At 43.2% G+C, this 19,747-nt stretch overlaps 1 protein-coding gene across 1 annotated transcript in view; it reads right to left on the bottom strand.

Annotated features, from left to right (window-relative positions):
- The window catches only part of PUDP (pseudouridine 5'-phosphatase), a 156,105-nt gene that overhangs the window by 128,407 nt on the left and 7,951 nt on the right, over positions 1–19,747 (bottom strand). The window lies entirely within an intron of this gene.

Raw genomic sequence — 19,747 nt, 5'->3', positions numbered from 1 at the left:
TGAGAAACTTTCAAGAGCTGGAGTTAGACCTCTCTCAATGGAAGGCCCTAGAAAGACTTCCTACCAGATGACCTTTTCACAGATATCTCCTGCCCTAGCAAAAACTGGGGCAGACAAGGGAAGAAGGAAATCAAAGAAATAAATTATATTTAGCAGTTGAACCAAGCTTTCACAAGAGCAGGGTTCACTTAGATGTAACTTTTTGCCAGTCTTAGTACCAAGGTACTATGGTGAGGGGTACTCTGTAAATAGGGCCCTATCAAATTCACAGTTCAATTTGGTCAATTTCACAGTCATAGGACTTTTTAAAAATAATACATTTCATTATTTCAATTATTTAAATCTGAAATGTCAAGGTGTTGTAATTGTAGGGGTTCTGATCCAAAAGGGAGTTGTTTGTGTGCGGGTGGGGGGGGGGTTGCAATGCTATTGTAGGGGGATCACAGTATTACCACCCTTATTTCTGCACTGCTGCTGCTTTAGGGATCTGGGGCAAAATCAGTACTTGGTCCTGCTAGTGAAGGCAGGGGGCTGGACTCGATGACCTGTTAGGGTCCCTTCCAGCTCTATGAGACAGGTATATCTCCATACATTTTTTATATTAGCTGTGTGGCTCGAGAGTGGCGACTGCTGGCTGAGAGCCCAGCTCTGAAAGCAGCACTGCCTCCAACAGCAGCACAGAAGTATGGATGGCATGGTATGGTATTGCCACTTCTGTTCTGTTGCCTTCAGCGCTGGGCCCTTGGCCAGCAGCCACCACTCTCTGGCCATCCAGCTCTGAAGGCAGCAGCACAGAAGTAAATAAAATAAATAAATGGAGATATCCTATCTCCTAGAACTGGAAGGGACCTTGAAAGGTCATTGAGTCCAGCCCCCTGCCTTCACTAGCAGGACCAAGTACTGATTTTGCCCCAGATCCCTAAGTGGCCCCCTCAAGGACTGAACTCACAATCCTGGGTTTAGCAGGCTAATGCTCAAACCATTGAGCTATCCCTTACTTCTGTACTGCTGCTGGTGGGACGCTGTCTTCAGAGCTGGGTGCCTGGCTAGCAGATGCTGCTGTCTGGCCACCCAGCTCTGAAGGCAGTGCAGAAATAAGGGTCGGAATACCGCAACAACCCCCCTACAATAAACTTGCAACTGCCTCTCCCCTGCCCTCTTTTGAGTCAGGACCCCCAGTTTGAGAAATGCTGGTTTCTCCCAAGAAATCTGTATAGTATAGTACACAAAAGACCAGATTTCATGTGCGAGACCAGATTTCATGGTCTGTGACGTGTTTTCATGACTGTAAATTTGGTAGAGCTCGCTATATAAATATGAGACACTGAAAGAATACTAGAAGCTGTAGAAGAATAGAAGGGAAATGTGTGCAGAGCGAGTTAATCTTGATATCCACAACAAGTAGGCTGCCCTCACTAAATCAGAGGTAGAAAGGAATAAAAGAGAAGCCCAGAGAAGGTCAGCAATATTACTGCTAACCATTGTTCAATTATTGAAAGGGAGCCACCTGAAATAAAGATTCCATATTCCAGACTAACTACTCCATAATGAGGAAACTAGATTAAGATCTGTGTCATAAACAAAACAAGATCCTATGTTACCTTCCCAGGTGCCAGGACAAATGATGGCAATAGCAGGATACGGAATCCTAAAGAATGTTGAATAATTCCTAGAGATTTTAGTCCAAATTAAAAAAATAAAAAAAAGAGCTCAAGAGTCTCTTTAGAGATGTGGTAAAAGAAACGAAGACAACAATGATGCAGAAGATGTTAATCTTCTCCTTTCTACTCTAGTATTGGAGATCAATTGATGGTTGCATCAGATGGGTAGATAGAAGCAGCACCAAATGTTTAGATACAACTGATCTTGCCAGAGAAACTCGGTTGCCTATAACTAAAAAAAAGGACGGATGAAGTGGTAGATGTCTTTGGGTTTTAATAAAATATTTCAGACAGTGTTACACGAAATGTCACTAAACAAGAATCCAAATCTGCTTAAAGATGAACATGGACATATGCACTCAAAAATGATTGAAGGATTGTAAACAGTGAGTTACAATATATAGGAAAGGTATCAGAGTGGTAGCCATGTTAGTCTGTATCAGCAAAAACAACGAGGAGTCTAAAATAAATTTGTTAGTCTCTAAGGTGCCATAAGGACTCCTCGTTTTTGCTAATATATGGGAAAGTATCAAGTTTGGAGGGAGAGTAAGTTGTCTAGTACCTGTTTAATGCCTTCAATAATAAACTAAGGGAGAGCATAAACAGCATTTTAATACATTCACTAAACTGGGAGGAGCTGCAAACACTGGTGAGGCAGAGTAATAATACATAAAGGGACTTACGTAGCAGACAGCAAAACAGATAGAAATTTGCAATGAGAAAGGGCAGCAAAGGAGACAAGGATAATTTTGCCTGTATATACAGAGGCACTGTGAGAGAGGGCTATAACAGTCCTTTGTCCACATGAATATGATTACTTCAGGAACAGGTTTTTTTAGTCTTGAGCATTTCATTACTAATGTGATATTGAGAAACTGAGGAAATTAAAGTAAGATCAACACAGACAGGGAACAAGAAAGACATGGAAAGAATAAATAAGTTAAAAACGTATAGCTTGCCTGAGAAAGAAGTAAATGTGGTAATCTGACCATGGGAGAAGAAGCACATGACAGAAGTCAACAAGGAAGGAAGGAATTTATTTATTACAATAGAAGAGGGCATAGCTACAAGTACAAGGAACTAAGAATAAGAAAAAGAAAATTATCAATTAGATTGTAGTTAAATTTTGCAAGGACAGTGGTGGAAACCTTGTAGTTTGGACTACACAGAAGTAGAATGAATTAAACATTAGTAAACATTTACATAATAAGGAAAAATCCTGCATTGGCAGAGTTTAACTAGTTGATTATTAAAAACAAAGGATGATTGGACAAACACCAACAAAGAAAAAAAAAATCCGTATCTGAGTCACAAGTACATAAGCCATACTGTGGAGAGGAACAAAGACCCTCCTGTAGAAAAGACAAGAGATATAAGGCCTAATTTCGATCTCAACAGCAGTGTAAATTAGCAGTAGCTGCACACATCAGACTGAAACAGACAGTGGGAGAGAGATAGAAAATGAAGGAAGATGGTGTGATGCTATATGATTGAAATATAACCACGTATATCATTAGTATTGACATTGACAATTGCAACAAATCTTGTACAAAGCATGTCATGTAAGGTGTTGATGGAAAAGTTATGGTTTGCTAAGTATGATTATCCTGTTTAAATCCATGTATCATCATTGTATCTGAAGTTATGCATATTTGCTATGTATCTATATCAAGATAATTTGCATCCAGTCTGGCCAGCTCATTGTGAATAGACTATTCAAGTTTAATGGCCCATTAAAGGACACTTCACTCTAACAATGGGCCATAGAAGAAGCTTGTCCAGCCTGGTGAGCCTTCTTCTGGATGCCCCAGCCAGAATATGGGTAATGGCTGCCACTGTGAGTCAAGCAAGGCATGTAAGTGCATGTTACTTGCTCTTGTGACCCTGGACTCCATCTTGTGCCAGTAATTTTTCACAAACTATGCTGTGAGCTTTGTTTTGGGACATTAAAATTCCAAGCACATGGCAGAGAGTATAAAATAATCTCCATGATGCCTCTTTCCTGCTCTAATACTCTGGACTATGGATTTACAACTAAAGGAGCATTCTAATCTGTCTGAGGGCCTTCCAATCTTCAGAGCCCTGTGCAGATACAAAATTTGTATCTGCATCCGATCCACAATCTACAAAAGTGGTCCGCGGATATAAAGCAGATATCCACAGATTTGCAGGGCTATAGATACAAAAATTTGTATCTGCATCTGATCCAGATATCCGTGGATTTGCAGGGTTCTCTACCAACCTTTTGGAAGTTACCAGAGACTTTACAAGCCAGCAGTTTATTCCATCACTGCTACAAACCTGATATAAGAACTTTGCAATGGTTGTATGTATATGATTAGGGCTCTACCAAATTCACATCCATGAAAAATGTGTCATAAACCGTGAAATCTGAAATCCTCCATGAAATATGGTGTTTTGTCTAATTTTACCCTATACTATACAGATTTCATGGGAGAGACTAGCATTTTTCAAACTGGACGTACCAACTCAAAAGGGGGTTGTGAGGGAGTAGCAAAGTTATTGTAGGGGGGTTGCGGTATTGCCACCCTTACTTCTGCACGGCCTTCACACAACGCACAGTCAGCCTGTGGAACTCTTTGCCAGAGGATGCTGTGAAGGTCAAAACTATAACAGTGTTTTTAAAAGAATTAGAAAAGTTCATGGAGGATAGGTTCATCAATGGCTATTAGGCAGGATGGGCAGGGTTGGTGTCCCTCGTCTCTGTTGCCAGAAGCTGGGCATGGGCAACAGGTGATTACCTGTTCAGTTCTTTCCCTCTGAAGTACCTGGCATTGACCACTGTCGGAAGACAGGATACTGGGCTTGACGGATCTTTGGTCTGACCCAGTATGGCCGTTCTTATGTTCTTCAGAGCTGAATGGCTGGAGAGCCAGGTGCCTAGCTCTGAAGGCAGCACCCCACCAGCAACAGCGCAGAAGTAAGGGTGGCAATACTTCTTCACTGCTGCCTTCACAGTTAGGTGGCTGGAGAGTCACGATTGCTGGCTGAGGACCCAGCTCTGAAGGCAGCAGCACAGAAGTTAAGGTGGCAATACCATACCATGCCATTGTTACTTCTGCACTTCTGCTGGCAGCAGTGCTGCCTTCAGGGTTGGAGCCCTGGCCAGCAGTTGCCATTCTCCGGCTGCTCAGCTCTGAAGCCAGCACCACCTCCAGCAGCAACCCAGAAGTAAGGGTGGCAATAGCACAACCCTCCTTCCCCCCCTCCCCATACACACATGCAACTGCCTTTTGGTTCAGGAACCCTACAGTTACAACACCGTAACACTGCAGATTTAAATATCTGAAATCATGAAATTTACTATTTTTAAAATCCTATGACCTTGAAATTGACCAAAATGGACTGTGAATTTGGTAGGGCCCTATATATGATCTATTAACCATTTAAACTCTCTTCTTCTTTTCTCTTATAAATAAACCTTTAAATTTTAGTTACTAAAGGATTGGCAAAAGCATGATTATAGGGTAAGATCTGAATTATACATTGACCTGGCTATGTGGCTGATCTCTTGGGATCAAAGAACCCTTTGATGAAATTGGTTTTCAATAACCACTCATCAGAAAGGCTAGTGTCTGGGTGGTGAAATAAGGGCTGGAATGCCTAAGGAGACTGCATTATTGACTTCTTGATAACCAATGTGGTGAGACAGAAGTTTACTTTTGTTATTGGCTTGTTATATCTCATGATGGAATAACCACCAGTTTGGGGCGAGTCTGCCCTATTTCTCAGCAGTTTGTCCTGAATCTGGTATTCTCAGCTGTGATCAACTGAGACATGGTGACAGGGTTTATTATGTTACTGATGCTCAGGGAGAAATGATCAGGAGTTGAATTTCAGTGGAGCCATGATTTCACCCTTTGTATCAAAATTACCATTAAAAACAAACAAACAAAAAACTAGTAAGTAAATACAATAAATCTTGCAATAATAAGGAACAGTAGAATCCCTTATAAAAATCCATTTTACAGTAATAGAGAGCACCGTTATTTCAATTTTCAGTATTTTACATCATAACAATAGAATATTTAAATTGTATTTACAAAAACAACGAGAAGTCCGTGTGACACCTTAGAGACTAACACATTTATTTGGGCATAAGCTTTTGTGGGCTATAACCCACTTCATCAGATTCATGGAGTGAAAAATACAGTAGGCAGATATAAATAAACAGCACATGAAAAGATGGGAGTTGCTTTACCAAGTGAGGGGTCAGTGCTAACGAGGCCAATTCAATCAGGGTAGATGTGGCCCATTCCCAACAGTTGACAAGAAGGGGTGAGTATCAATAGAGGGAAAATTACTTTTTGTAGTGACCCAGCCACTCCCAGTCTTTATTCAGGCCTAATTTGATGGTGTCAAGTTTGCAAATTAATTCCAGTTCTGCAGTTTCTCACTGAAGTCTGTTTTTGAAGTTTTTTTTTTTTGTTGGGCCTGAATAAAGACTCCGTGCATCTGATGAAGTGGGTTATAGCCCATGAAAGCTCATGCCCAAATGAATTTATTAGTCTCTAAGGTGCCACAAGGACTCCTCGTTGTTTTTGCTGATACAGACTAGCACGGCTACTCCTCTGAAAATTATATTTAGTTTTCTATAAGAAGTTAACTATAAGGGCAACCTAAAAAATTAAATTGGGGTTGAAAAATCCATTGCTAACAAACAAGCACCCAGGCTGAGACTAGAAAAGCACCCAAGTGAATTAGAAACAAAAGTTCCATTATTCTGGAATAACAGTTTCCAAACAGAGAGTTATACTGGTAAAACTATAGCAGTATAATTATACTGGTAAATTTCCTCATGTAGACAAGTCCATAGGTACCTTTGAAAGCCCAGCCTAACAGTCTGATTACAGAGCCTTTACCCACAATGGGACTACCTGCATGAGTAACTGCTACTCAATATATGGATGGCAGAACTGGGCCCTAGGGATAAAATCCTGGGCCTGCTAAAGTCAGCGACAGAACTTCCATTGACTTCAATGGGGCCAGGATTTCACCCAAGTTCTTTATCACAAGCCACTCTGCTGTAAATGACTAGCGTATGAGGGTGTCTCACTGTGATTGTTTCTGTAATTGTAAGCATTTGTAATTGCCTATCCTTTGCCAGTACACACAACAATAAATTCAAATGTTGCTAATCAGTGTATTGCATCATTTTTTATTAAAAGTAAATAGAAAATTAGAGCAGGAGGGGGTGTATTATAATGCAAAATTCCACATTTTTTTCTCTCTTAATGAGATTCTAATCTACCCATGACCTTTTTATTACTGCATCTTCTGATTATTTACATCCAAAGCAAAATAATTTGAAAATTATATACACCCACAGCATATGCAGTTGTAAACACAGACCAACATTTTCAAACCTCTTCGCCTACAGCGGGGTTCCCAAAATCCATACTTAGACATGAATAAACGAGGCCTGATTTTTTAAAGTGCTGAGCACCCACATATCCCATTGAAATCAACAGGAGCTGTACATGTTCAGCAACGTTTAGAAGCTTGCTATTTTACAGCCTCAGAAGATTGATTCATGAGTCCAAGCCATAACAGAGAACAATTTACAGAGGATTGATTGTTATTTGAACTGGTGCTATATGCCAGTGATCTCCAAACTTTTTTGATCGCGCACCCCATCAGTAAAAAATTTTTGAGCATGCACCCCCTGCTCCCGGCCGAACTATCGAATCAAAAAAAAAAAAAAAAAAAAAAGTCGCTCAGAGTCCCGGCCGAACTGCCGAAGGGAGGGGAAAAAGGCGGCGTTGCTACGCCGCTGCTCCTCCTGCCGCGCACCCTGAAGGATCCTCTTGCGCGCCCCCTGGGGAGTGCGCACCCCACTTTGGAGACCATTGCTATATGCTATCCTCCAGAAGAAATAGGAAAGTCTTTTAATGTCTCATTAACATTATAAAACAAAAGAGTGTGAACATAAGCGAGTTCCACTACAGAACTCCCATCAAAGTCTTTTTTTACAACAACCTCCCATGCTACTTCTGCATGAAGTAACAGATACAGAAGGGTAAGCATTAACTCTTTATCTTGTATTAGTGTTGATAATGCTGTCAAGAAAGCAAATATGAAAAATCCACATGAATCGAATAATAATCCCAATTGCATGAATCAGTTAATTCCTTCTGTGCTCCAGAAACAACAATAATTCCTCCCTTCCAGCTGTTCTTCCAGAGATCTGCAGATTTACACTGACTCAGCTTATACAGAAAGGTCATCTATCACACATACTCCTTTCTTAAAGGACACAGCCAGGTATAGAAGTTTAGGACAAAAGTGCGTGCTTCATTATTTCTAAAAGTGTCAATCCCCCTCCATTCACCCCTCTAAAATTCTACTATTAAATATCAGTATTTTCCTTATGCTTTACTTTACATTAAAATAGATTTTGTTCAGATTTAAGTATAATGCTAAGAAATGTCTTGCCTGGATTGGTTTGTTAAATTGCTTTCTGAGTGAAGGAATGGTGTCATACCCTCACAGTTTGTACAGAACATAATCTTCCATTTAAAACCTTTTACCACTCTAAGTCATGGTGATGGGCACTACATAAAACTAAATAGCTACAAATGGCTTGTTTACATAGTTCATTGACCTGCACCAAAAAGTGTAAATCAGGGATTGGCAACGTTTGGCATGCAGCCCGCCAGGGTAAGCCCCCGGTGGGCTGGGCCGGTTTGTTTACCTGCCACATCTGCAGGTTCAGCCGATCGCGGCTCCCACTGGCCGCAGTTCACTGCTCCAGGCCAATGGGGGTTGAGGGAAGCCGCAGCCAGCACATCCCTCATCCCACGCCGCTTCCCGCAGCCCCCATTGGCATGGAGCGGCAAACCGCGGCCAGTGGGAGCCGCGATTGGCCGAACCTGCAGATGCAGCAAGTAAACAAACTGGTCCGGCCCGCTAGGGGGCTTACCCTGGCAGGCAACGTGCCAAACGTTGCCAATCCCTGGTGTAAATTCTAGTATGCGATAGCATGTTGCACACTAACTGGCCCATGTGGACCCTCCTAGATGCACTAAACGTTCCCGAATGTGTGTTGCCATAGTCTTGTTTCAAACAGTATTACATTAACATGCACTAGGGAACTTTAGGTGCACACCAGCCGGATCTGCATGGGCCAGTTAGTTAGCGCATACTAGTATTTACACCCCTCTGGAGCAGACTAATGTACCATATGGATAAACTCAAAGACTTCCAAATGTAAGTAACTGCAGTAATTAGGCTTATTGCATATTGATACATTAATGAGCAAATTATAGGAGCACAGATTTTATAAAATATGTAAATATATAGATGTAGTTTATAATATATTAGGCCCTAATCCTACACACACTTACACACATATTTAAAGTTAAACCCATCAGTATTTCTTTGCAGGACTGAGTGCTTACGCTGTGGATCTAGAAAAACTCCAAACTTTATTAAAAATACATAGAGTAAAGAACATAAGAACGGCCATACCGGGTCAGACCAAAGGTCCATCTAGCCCAGTATCCTGTCTACCGACAGTGGCAAATGCCAGGTGCCCCAGAGGGAGTGAACCTAACAGGCAAAGATCAAGTGATCTCTCTCCTGCCATCCATCTCCATCCTCTGACAAACAGAGGCTAAGGACACCACTCCTTATCCATCATGGCTAATAGCCATTAATGGACTTAACCACCATGAATTTATCCAGTTCTCTTTTAAACGCTGTTATAGTCCTAGCCTTCACAACCTCCTCAGGTAAGGAGTTCCACAAATTGACTGTGTGCTGCGTGAAGAACTTCCTTGTATTTGTTTTAAACCTGCTGCCTATTAATTTCATTTGGTGACCCGTAGTTCTTGTATTACACTGGTCTACAATTTTTGAGAAGTCGTCTGCTTCAGAGATAAAATGTGCTATTTATTATGTATTTTGATGTGCTGAATTCAAATATGACAATTAAAACAACTGATTGGCTACTGTTTCTAAGATATTTAAGTTTTTTACATTTTATGTCTATGTATATTGTGTAGATAGTACAGTTCTAATCATAAATTGTAAACCTAGGTCTTTTAATGTGTTTATGGTTGCTTTACATGATAATATTTCACCTGTCCTGTTTATGTAACCCTTTTGCTGATTTTTAAAGGGTTATATAAATAAAATTTATTATGAAACAAAAGGCAAAAAACTATTCTGTACATAATTTAGTCCTATTCAGTGTCTACTCGGCGCTTCTTGGCTTGTCTCTTGTATTCATTAAATGGAGCATCTCTTGTCACTGTCCAGCAATAGTCTGCAAGCATTGATGGGCTCCATTTGCCCTGATAGCGTTTCTCCATTGTTGCAATATCCTGGTGAAATCGCTCGCCCTGCTCATCACTCACTGCTCCGCAGTTCGGTGGAAAACAATCTAGATGAGAGTGCAAAAAATGTATCTTTAGTGACATGTTGCAACCAAGGCTTTTGTATGCCTTGAGGAGGTTTTCCACCAACAACCTGTAGTAGTCTGCCTTGTTGTTTCCGAGAAAATTTATTGCCACTAACTGGAAGGCTTTCCATGCCGTCTTTTCCTTGCAACGCAGTGCATGGTCAAATGCATCACCTCGAAGAAGTTCACGAATCTGAGGACCAACAAAGAAACCTTCCTTTATCTTAGCTTAACCTTGGAAATTTTCCACGGAGGGACTTGAAAGCTGCTTGTGTTTTGTCAATGGCCTTGACAAAGTTCTTCATCAGACCCAGCTTGATGTGTAAGGGTGGTAACAAAATCTTCCTTGATTCAACAAGTGGTGGATGCTGAACACTTTTCCTCCCAGGCTCCAATGACTGTTGGAGTGGCCAATCTTTCTTGATGTAGTGGGAATCTCTTGCACGACTATCCCATTCACAGAGAAAACAGCAGTACTTTGTGTATCCAGTCTGCAGACCAAGCAAGAGAGCAACAACCTTCAAATCGCCACAAAGCTGCCAGTGATGTTGGTCATAGTTTATGCACCTCAAAAGTTGTTTCATGTTGTCATAGGTTTTCGTCATATGGACTGCATGACCAACTGGAATTGATGGCAAAACATTGCCATTATGCAGTAAAACAGCTTTAAGACTCGTCTTCGATGAATCAATGAACAGTCTCCACTTATCTGGATTGTGAACGATGTTGAGGGCTGCCATCACACCATCGATGTTGTTGCAGGCTACAAGATCACCTTCCATGAAGAAGAATGGGACAAGATCCTTTTGACGGTCACAGAACATGGAAACCCTAACATCACCTGCCAGGAGATTCCACTGCTGTAGTCTGGAGCCCAACAGCTCTGCCTTACTCTTCGGTAGTTCCAAATCCCTGAGAAGGTCATTCAGTTCACCTTGTGTTATGAGGTGTGGTTCAGAGGAGGAGGATGGGAGAAAATGTGGGTCCTGTGACATTGATGGTTCAGGACCAGAAGTTTCATCCTCTTCCTCTTCCTCGTCTGACTCAAGTGAGAATGATTCTGGTGCATCAGGAACTGGCAGTCCTTCTCCGTGGGGTACTGGGCGTATAGCTGATGGAATGTTTGGATAATGCACAGTCCACTTTTTCTTCTTTGACACACCTTTCCCAACTGGAGGCACCATGCAGAAGTAACAATTGCTGGTATGATCTGTTGGCTCTCTCCAAATCATTGGCACTAGAAAAGGCATAGATTTCCTTTTCCTGTTCAACCACTGGCGAAGATTTGTTGCACAAGTGTTGCAGCATATGTGTGGGGCCCACCTCTTGTCCTGATCTCCAATTTTGCAGCCAAAATAAAGGTGATAGGCTTTCTTAACCGTAGTGGTTATACTGCGCTTTTGTGATGCAAAAGTCACTTCACCACAAACATAGCAGAAGTTATCTGCACTGTTCACACAAGTACGAGGCATCTCTGCTCACTTTGGCTAAACAGAAATGTATCCCTTTGCAAAATCAAACACTGACAAATAAGAGAGCACGACACTGTATGATTTCTAAAGCTGATATAGGTCAATTTGTTCAGCAGAGTGATGTAAGCTTTGTTATGATTGCATCATCCATGACTTCTAGGAATAACATGATGCAATTCATATCATGTATGACGCAATACCAGCTTCAGATTGCATCATTCGTTGTTTTGCCTAAAAAGCAAGTACTGTCCAAACCCAGTCATAGATTTATTCATAGATCCAGTCAAAGATGTATTTTAGTCATTTCTGGTTTAAATTGAGATCCCTTCCCTTTATAACTCACTTATGCTCCGCCATTCCCAAGTCAAGGGTCATACATACTGACCCAACAGCATATCTTGAAAACTAGAGCCAATCAACAATTTTAAGCATCATTTTCGTTCTCAGTGACCCAGAATTAGTCAAGTTTGACTACATTTATTTCAGAAGCATTTTGGCTGTAGAACAGTGTTATGAGAATAAGTAAAAAACTTTTCCGTATCCACTTTCTCAACATCACTCATGACTTTATATACCTCTATCACAGGCCTGCACAACACGTAAAGCGGCGATGGCCATATTACTCCAAAGAAAACAGCTGAGGGCCGAAACTCCCCGAGCTCCGCCAACCCCCCCCAGCACCGCCCGCCCCACGGAAACAACCCCCCAGCTCCGCCAAAACAACCCCGCCGCCGTGCCACCTGCCCCACGGAAGCAAACCCTCCTTCCCCAGCGCCGCCCCACCAAAACAGCAGTATTGAACCTCGGTAATATGTTATAGTGGGCCCCTAAGGTAGTATAATTAAGGTAGAAGAAAAATGTCTTTTTGGTAGAAGTAGAATAAGATCTTCCCCCCACTTTGTAATCAATTGCCCTGTTGAATGAATGAGGTGTGAAGGCGTGGAAGGCAGGCACCTCCAGACAGCTGCAACTCTTGGGAAGGGAAGGGCCGGCTCTAGGATTTTTGCCACCCCAAGCAAAAAAAAATTTTAGCCGCCTCCCCTTTCTTTTTCATGCCCCTCTGCCCCCGGCCCAACCCCAACTCCACCCTTTCCGAACCCCTTCCCCAAATCCCCAGCACCACCTCCTCCCCTGGCGTGCTGCATTTCTCCCCCACCCATTGGTTCCTGCAGGCCCCCCGTGACCTCACGCCCTAGCTCACCTCCGCTCCGCCTGCTCCCCTGGGCGTGCTGCTGCTCCGCTTCCCCCCCCTCCCTCTCAGGCGAGGGAGGGCGGAGCAGCGGCGCATTCAGGGGAGCAGGCGGAGCAGAGCTGAGCTAGGGTGGGGGGGCGCAGGAAGTAATGGGGGGGTAGAGGAACCACTCCCCGCTCCAGCTCACCTCCCTCCCAGCCTTGCTGCGCGAAACAGCTGTTTCGCACGTGGCAAGCCTGGGAGGGAGGGGGAGAAGTTGAGCGGCGGCAGCGCGCTCAGGGGAGGAGGTGAGCTGGGGCGGCAAGGGCACTTTTTCCCCATGCCCCCAAGTCAGCACCTCTGATGGCCGGCGCCAGAATGCCGCCCCTAGAAATGTGCCGCCCCAAGCACCTGCTTGTTTTGCTGGTGCCTGGAGCCGGCCCTGGGAGAGGGGATGGGAGCCAGACCAGATCAGTAGAACAGATCAGCCACCGACTCACCACTCGCCTTCTCAGCCCCCCACCACTCCGGCTCACCTGCCCCCCCGCCACTGCCCGCCCGCTCGCCTCCTCAGCCCTTCCCTCCCCCGCCTCACGTGCCCCCGCCTGCCACTCCCGCCCGTTCGCCTCCTCAGCCCTTCCCTCCCCTGCCTCACCTGCCCCCCCCGCCACTGCCCGCCCGCTCACCTCCTCAGCCCTCCACCCGCCCGGCTCGCCTACTCATTCCCCGCCACTGCCCGCCCGCTCTCATACACAGCCCCCCTCCCTCACCCGCCGCTTGCCTACTCACCCCCCCCCCCGCGGGCCGCACAGTGAGTCCATCTACTTGACCCCCGCAGGCCGCACAGTGAGCCTACGTGAGCCACATGCGGCCCCCGGGCCACATGTTGTGCAGGCCTGCTCTATCATATCCCCACTTAGTCTCCTCTTTTCCAAGCTAAAGAGTCTTAGCCTCTTTAATCTCTCCTCATATGGGACCTGTTCCAAACCCCTAATCATTTTAGTTGTCCTTTTCTGAACCTTTTTCTAGTGCCAGTATATCTTTTTTGAGATGAGGAGACCACATCTGTACACAGTATTCGAGATGTGGGTGTACCATTGATTTATATAAGGGCAATAATATATTCTCAGTCTTATTCTCTGTCCCCTTTTTAATGACTCCGAACATCCTGTTTGCTTTTTTGACCACCTCTGCACACTGCGTGGACATCTTCAGAGAACTATCCACGATGACTCGAAGATCTTTTCCCTGACTCGTTGTAGCTAAATTAGCCCCCATCATGTATGTATAGTTGGGGTTATTTTTTCCAATATGCATTACTTTACATTTATCCACATTAAATTTCATTTGCCATTTGTTGCCCAATCACTTAGTTTTGTGAGATATTTTTGAAGTTCTTCACAGTCTGCTTTCGTTTTAACTATCTTGAACAGTTTAGTATCGTCTGCAAACTTTGCCACCTCACTGTTTACCCCTTTCTCCAGATCATTTATGAGTAAGTTGAATAGGATTGGTCCGAGGACTGACCCTTGGGGAACACCACTAGTTATCCCTCTCCATTCTGAGAATTTACCATTAATTCCTACCCTTTGTTCCCTGTCTTTTAACCAGTTCTCAATCCACGAAAGGACCTTACCTTTTGTCCCATGACAGCTTAATTTACGTAAGAGCCTTTGGTGAGAGACCTTGTCAAAGGCTTTCTGGAAATCTAAGTACACTCTGTCCACTGGATTCCCACTTGTCCACATATTTGTTGACCCCTTCAAAGAACTCTAACAGATTAGTAAGACATGATTTCCCTTTACAGAAACCATGTTGACTATAGCTCAACAATTTATGTTTTTCTATGTGTCTGAAAATTTTATTCTTAACTATTGTTTCGATTAATTTGCCCGGTACCGATGTTAGACTTACCGGGCTGTAATTGCCGGGATCACCTCTAGAGCCCTTTTTAAATATTGGCGTTACATTAGCTAACTTCCAGTCATTGGGTACAGAAGCCGATTTAAAGGACAGGTTACAAACCTTAGTTAATAGTTCCGCAACTTCACATTTGAGTTCTTTCAGAACTCTTGGGTGAATGCCATCTGGTCCCGGTGACTTGTTAATGTTGAGTTTATCAATTAATTCCAAAACCTCCTCTAGTGACACTTCAATCTGTGACAGTTCCTCAGATTTGTCACCTACAAAAGACGGCTCAGGTTTGGGAATCTCTCTAACATCCTCAGCCGTGAAGACTGAAGCAAAGAATCCATTTAGTTTCGCTGCAAAGACTTTATCATCTTTAAGCGCTCCTTTTGTATCTCGATCATCAAGGGGCCCCACCGGTTGTTTAAAAAACATTTTGCTATTACCTTTGGAGTTTTTGTTTAGCCGTTCTTCAAACTCCTTTTTGGCTTTTCTTATTATATTCTTGCACTTAATTTGGCAGTGTTTATGCTCCTTTCTATTTGCCTCACTAGGATTTGACTTCCACTTTTTAAAGGAAGTCTTTTTATCTCTCACTGCTTCTTTTACATGGTGGTTAAGCCACGGTGGCTCTTTTTTAGTTATTTTACCGTGTTTCTTAATTTGGGGTATACATTGAGTTGGGCCTCTATTATGGTGTCTTTAAAAAGCGCCCATGCAGCTTGCAGGGATTTCACTTTAGTCACTATACCTTTTAACTTCTGTTTAACTAACCCCCTCATTTTTGCATAGTTCCCCCTTTTGAAATTAAATGCCGCAGTGTTGGGCTGTTGAGATGTTCTTCACACCACAGGGATGCTGAACACTATTGTATTATGGTCACTATTTCCAAGCTGTCCTGTTAGTTACCCCTTGGACCAGCCCCTGCGCTCCACTCAGGACTAAATCTAGAGTTGCCTCTCCCTTTGTGGTTTCCCGTACCAGCTGCTCCATGAATCAGTCATTCAAAGTATCGAGAAATTTTATCTCTGCATTTCGTTCTGAAGTGAAATGTTCCCAGTCAATATGGGGATAATTGAAATCCCCCACTATTATTGAGTTCTTAATTTTGATAGCCTCTCTAATTTCCCTTAGCATTTCATCATCACTATCACTGTCCTGGTCAGGTGGTCGATAATAGATCCCTAATGTTATATTCTTATTAGAGCATGAAATTTCTGTCCATAGAGATTCTATGGAACATGTGGATTCACTTAAGATTTGTATTTTGATTCTACATTTTCTTTCACATATAGTGCCATTCCCCCACCTGCACGACCTGTTCTGTCCTTCCGATATATTTTGTACCCCGGAATGATTGTGTCCCATTGATTGCTCTCAGTCCACCAGGTTTCTGTGATGCCTATTATATCAATATCCTCCTTTATCACCCATCCTATTATTTAAACTTCTAGCATTTGTGTACAAGCACTTTAAAAACTTGTCACTGTTTATTTGTCTGCCCTTTTCTGATGTGTCAGATTCTTTTTTATGTGAATGTTTATCATCTGATTTGGCCCTTCCATTATCCTCTTTCATCCTCTGCTCCTGACTATAACCTGGAGATTGTCTATCATTAGACTCTCTCCTAAGAGAAGTCTCTGTCCAATCCACATGCTCCTCTGCAGCAGTCGTCTTTCCCCCATCTCCTAGTTTAAAAACTGCTCTACAACCTTTTTAATATTTAGTGCCAGCAGTCTGGTTCCACTTGGGTTTAGATGGAGCCCATCTCTCCTTTATAGGCTCCCCCCATCCCAAAAGTTTCCCCAGTTCCTAATGAATGTAAACCCCTCCTCTTTACACCATCGTCTCATCCACGCATTGAGACTCTGAAGCTCTGCCTGCCTACCTCGCCCTGCACGTTGAACTGGGAGCATTTCTGAGAATGCACCATAGAGGTCCTGGATTTCAGTCTCTTCCCTAGTAGCCTAAATTTGGCCTCCAGGACATCTCTCCTACCCTTCCCTATGTCATTGGTACCTACATGTACCACGACCACCGGCTCCTCCCCAGCACTACACATAAGTCTGTCTAGATGCCTCGAGAGATCCGCAACCTTCGCACCAGGCAGGCAAGTCACCATACGGTTCTCCCGGTCATCACAAACCCAGCTATCTATGTTTCTAATGATCGAATCTCCCACTACTAACACCTGCCTTTTCCTAAGTTTCACATTTGGCTCTAGTGTAGTTTTCTCTGTGTGTATGTGTATGCGGGCATGCACACACGCATTTCACATTTATAGTACATGCACCAATAAAGCAACAGATCCTCCCCCAGCATGTGTGGATCCACTTGCAGGACATAGCCTTAAAGCATTATTGAACAAAACAGTAACTCCTCACTTAAAATCGTCCCGGTTAATGTTGTTTCGTTACTGATCAATTAGGGAACATGCTCATTTAAAGTTGTGCTCCCTTCTAATGTCGTTTGGCAGCCGCCTGCTTTGTCTACTCCTTGCAGGAAGAGCGGCCCGTTGCAGCTAGCTGGTGGGGGCTTGGAACCAGGGTGGATTGGCAGCCCCCCACCAGCTCCCTGCTCCCCTAAGTTCCCTGTGCAGCAGCTGCCCAGCAGGCTAGAAATTGCAGCTGTCCCTCCCCACACTGCCATGTGCTGCTCCTGCCCTCTGCCTTAAGAGCTGCTCCCCGAGACTCCTGCTTGCTGTATGGGGAGAAGGGCAGGAAGAGGGCGGAAAATATCAGGGTGTCCCCCTCCCCTCTGCTCCTGCACCCCACTTACCCCATTTTCCATAGAGCAGCAGGGGGGACACACCAGGGCTCAGGACAGAGGGAGCTTGCAGCAGCTGAGGTCTCAGCAAGCTGATCTAATTAACAAGGCAGTGTACTTAAAGGGGAAATGCGCATAGCTCCCTCCATTCCTGCTACCTTGTAGAGTGAGAGAGTTAACCCTTGAGTGCTCAGTCAATTGCTAGTTCATCATTTAGCAGTAAGGGAAATATTCCACCCTCTGACTCCTCCACCTCAACCAAGCTTCACAATCATCATCACTGTGTACCAGTATTAAATTGTTTGTTTAAAACTTACACTGTGTGTTTGTGCATGTATGTGTATATGTATGTGTATATATTAATGTAAATGAGGGGGTATGTATATGTATATATATAGTCTTTTGTTGGGTGAAAAAAATGTCCCTGGAACCTAACGCCCTCATTTACATTAATTTTATGGGAAAATTGGATTCGCTTAACATTGTTTCGCTTAAAGTCACATTTTTCAGGAACATAACTACAATGTTAAGTGAGGAGTTACTGTATAGCACTTTCAGAAGAAATAATGCAGAGGATTCAGGAAAAAAGTGGTGCTGCTTTTGGATAGGGGATTATGGACAGGATGGGAGGAGGAGCCTGTTTGAAGGGCACCAGGACTAGGATTGCAAATGGGAAAGATTGATAAGCATTGGGCTAGTACTTGGGAATTTGCTACAACCAGAAGTGAAATTGACTAGATCATTCTCAAGAGTCCAAACTGAACTAAAATTAAACAAACAATTATGATTTTTAATTTGACAAAATCTCTAGGTAGAAGCATATAACAACTAGTACACATCAGCAAGGACAGGACTAATTTCCACTTCAAACTCTGAATCTGCAACATGCTGCTAATGGGAAGATCCCTGCTCAATGATTTCATCAGGACTCTGCAGAGGATCTGCTTGTGCACAAGACATTGCAGGATCAAGACCTAACATACTTATTTGAATGCTCGTCCCTAGATAATTTATTTAAAACATTGTTGTTGTTATTGTGAATTATTTGGCCTTGTTTAAAAATTATTCCTCAGCTATTGAGGTGGGCTGATAAATAAATCCATGTATTTATTTAAATTTATTTGACAAATTCCACAATATTCTTGAATAAATTATTTTAGTTGCTTGTGGTTTACCTTCAAATATTAGCTCAGTTTTACCCATTATTACACTGCACAGGCTGCAGAATTCATATCATATTTATTTAAGATCTAATAAGAACAGGATAAGAGTAAAAAGGGCAAAATTAAATCTTCTTCTGTCTAGAGGTGTATAGCTTATTCATTGTGATGGATTTGGAGCTGCCGGTATTAATTTATGAATACTAGAAGTTGTAGGTGTTTGACTGATTGCTGAGAGGAGGTTTACTGACTCTTAACCTAGTTATTGAAGGGCTTACTGTATACACACTGAGTTAATTCAATAAGCATGTCAATACATGCAAACATGTGGACAATAACCCAGGATTACTGACTTTAATTTTGCTATCCCTGACTTATGCTGAACTGAACAGGTTAACCCATCTGAGAAAACCAAACCAAGGAGGAGAACACCACAACTTGCACCTGAATTGTAAGTAATGCACAGAGAAAGAAAGTGAAGGTGAACCCAGACTCTAGAGGCTGAGGTAAGACAGACCTACATCGGACTCCATGTAAGGTAGATAAGCATATAGACCTTCTGCTGGTTTTTAAATCTTTTTTCTCGTGTTATACTTAACAATAGGAGCAAAGCAAAGAATACTTTGGTTTAAGAAGGCTGTTATGGGCCAGTGTATTCACCAACAATCACCAGCTCCCAAGGGAAGAACCACAGGTGACAGTCAGATCTGCTGGTAAATGCACGCGGTGGCTTAGCCCAGCATTCTGTTTAAGAGTGGGGGAATACAGGATTCCATCCCAAACACAGGTAAGGACATGAGACACAACACTTGAGGGGATGCTCATGAAGAAATGGGGTACCAGGCCCCGACCAGTACCCAGTGGAGGGTCCCAGTTTGTATGTAGGGCAGGCAGATGCCCCACGGGACAAAGGGAATCAGAGAAAAGGCCAATAGGAGTGTATGCAGTCACCAGTACAGCAGCCGGACTCCATCCAGAGTGTGTTCATCAATTCTGCAGAACCCAGAGAGGAGGATAAGCTGAAGTTTGAGAGAAAAACGTTGCACTTGGGAGGCCATGTGACTTGTTGACTGGAAACAGGAGAAGAAGCATTGGCATGAGGAGACAACGCAAGACCAACCAGACAGAACAAGAGTGTCAGTGACACTATGGCCTGGAATTGGAGAGGATGTGCCAGTGGCTCA

This window comes from Malaclemys terrapin, chromosome 1 (assembly GCF_027887155.1).
Source record: "Malaclemys terrapin pileata isolate rMalTer1 chromosome 1, rMalTer1.hap1, whole genome shotgun sequence".
Taxonomy (NCBI): domain Eukaryota; kingdom Metazoa; phylum Chordata; order Testudines; family Emydidae; genus Malaclemys; species Malaclemys terrapin.
Note: the sequence above shows the minus strand (reverse complement) of the source record. Positions and strands in the feature narration are given on the sequence as shown.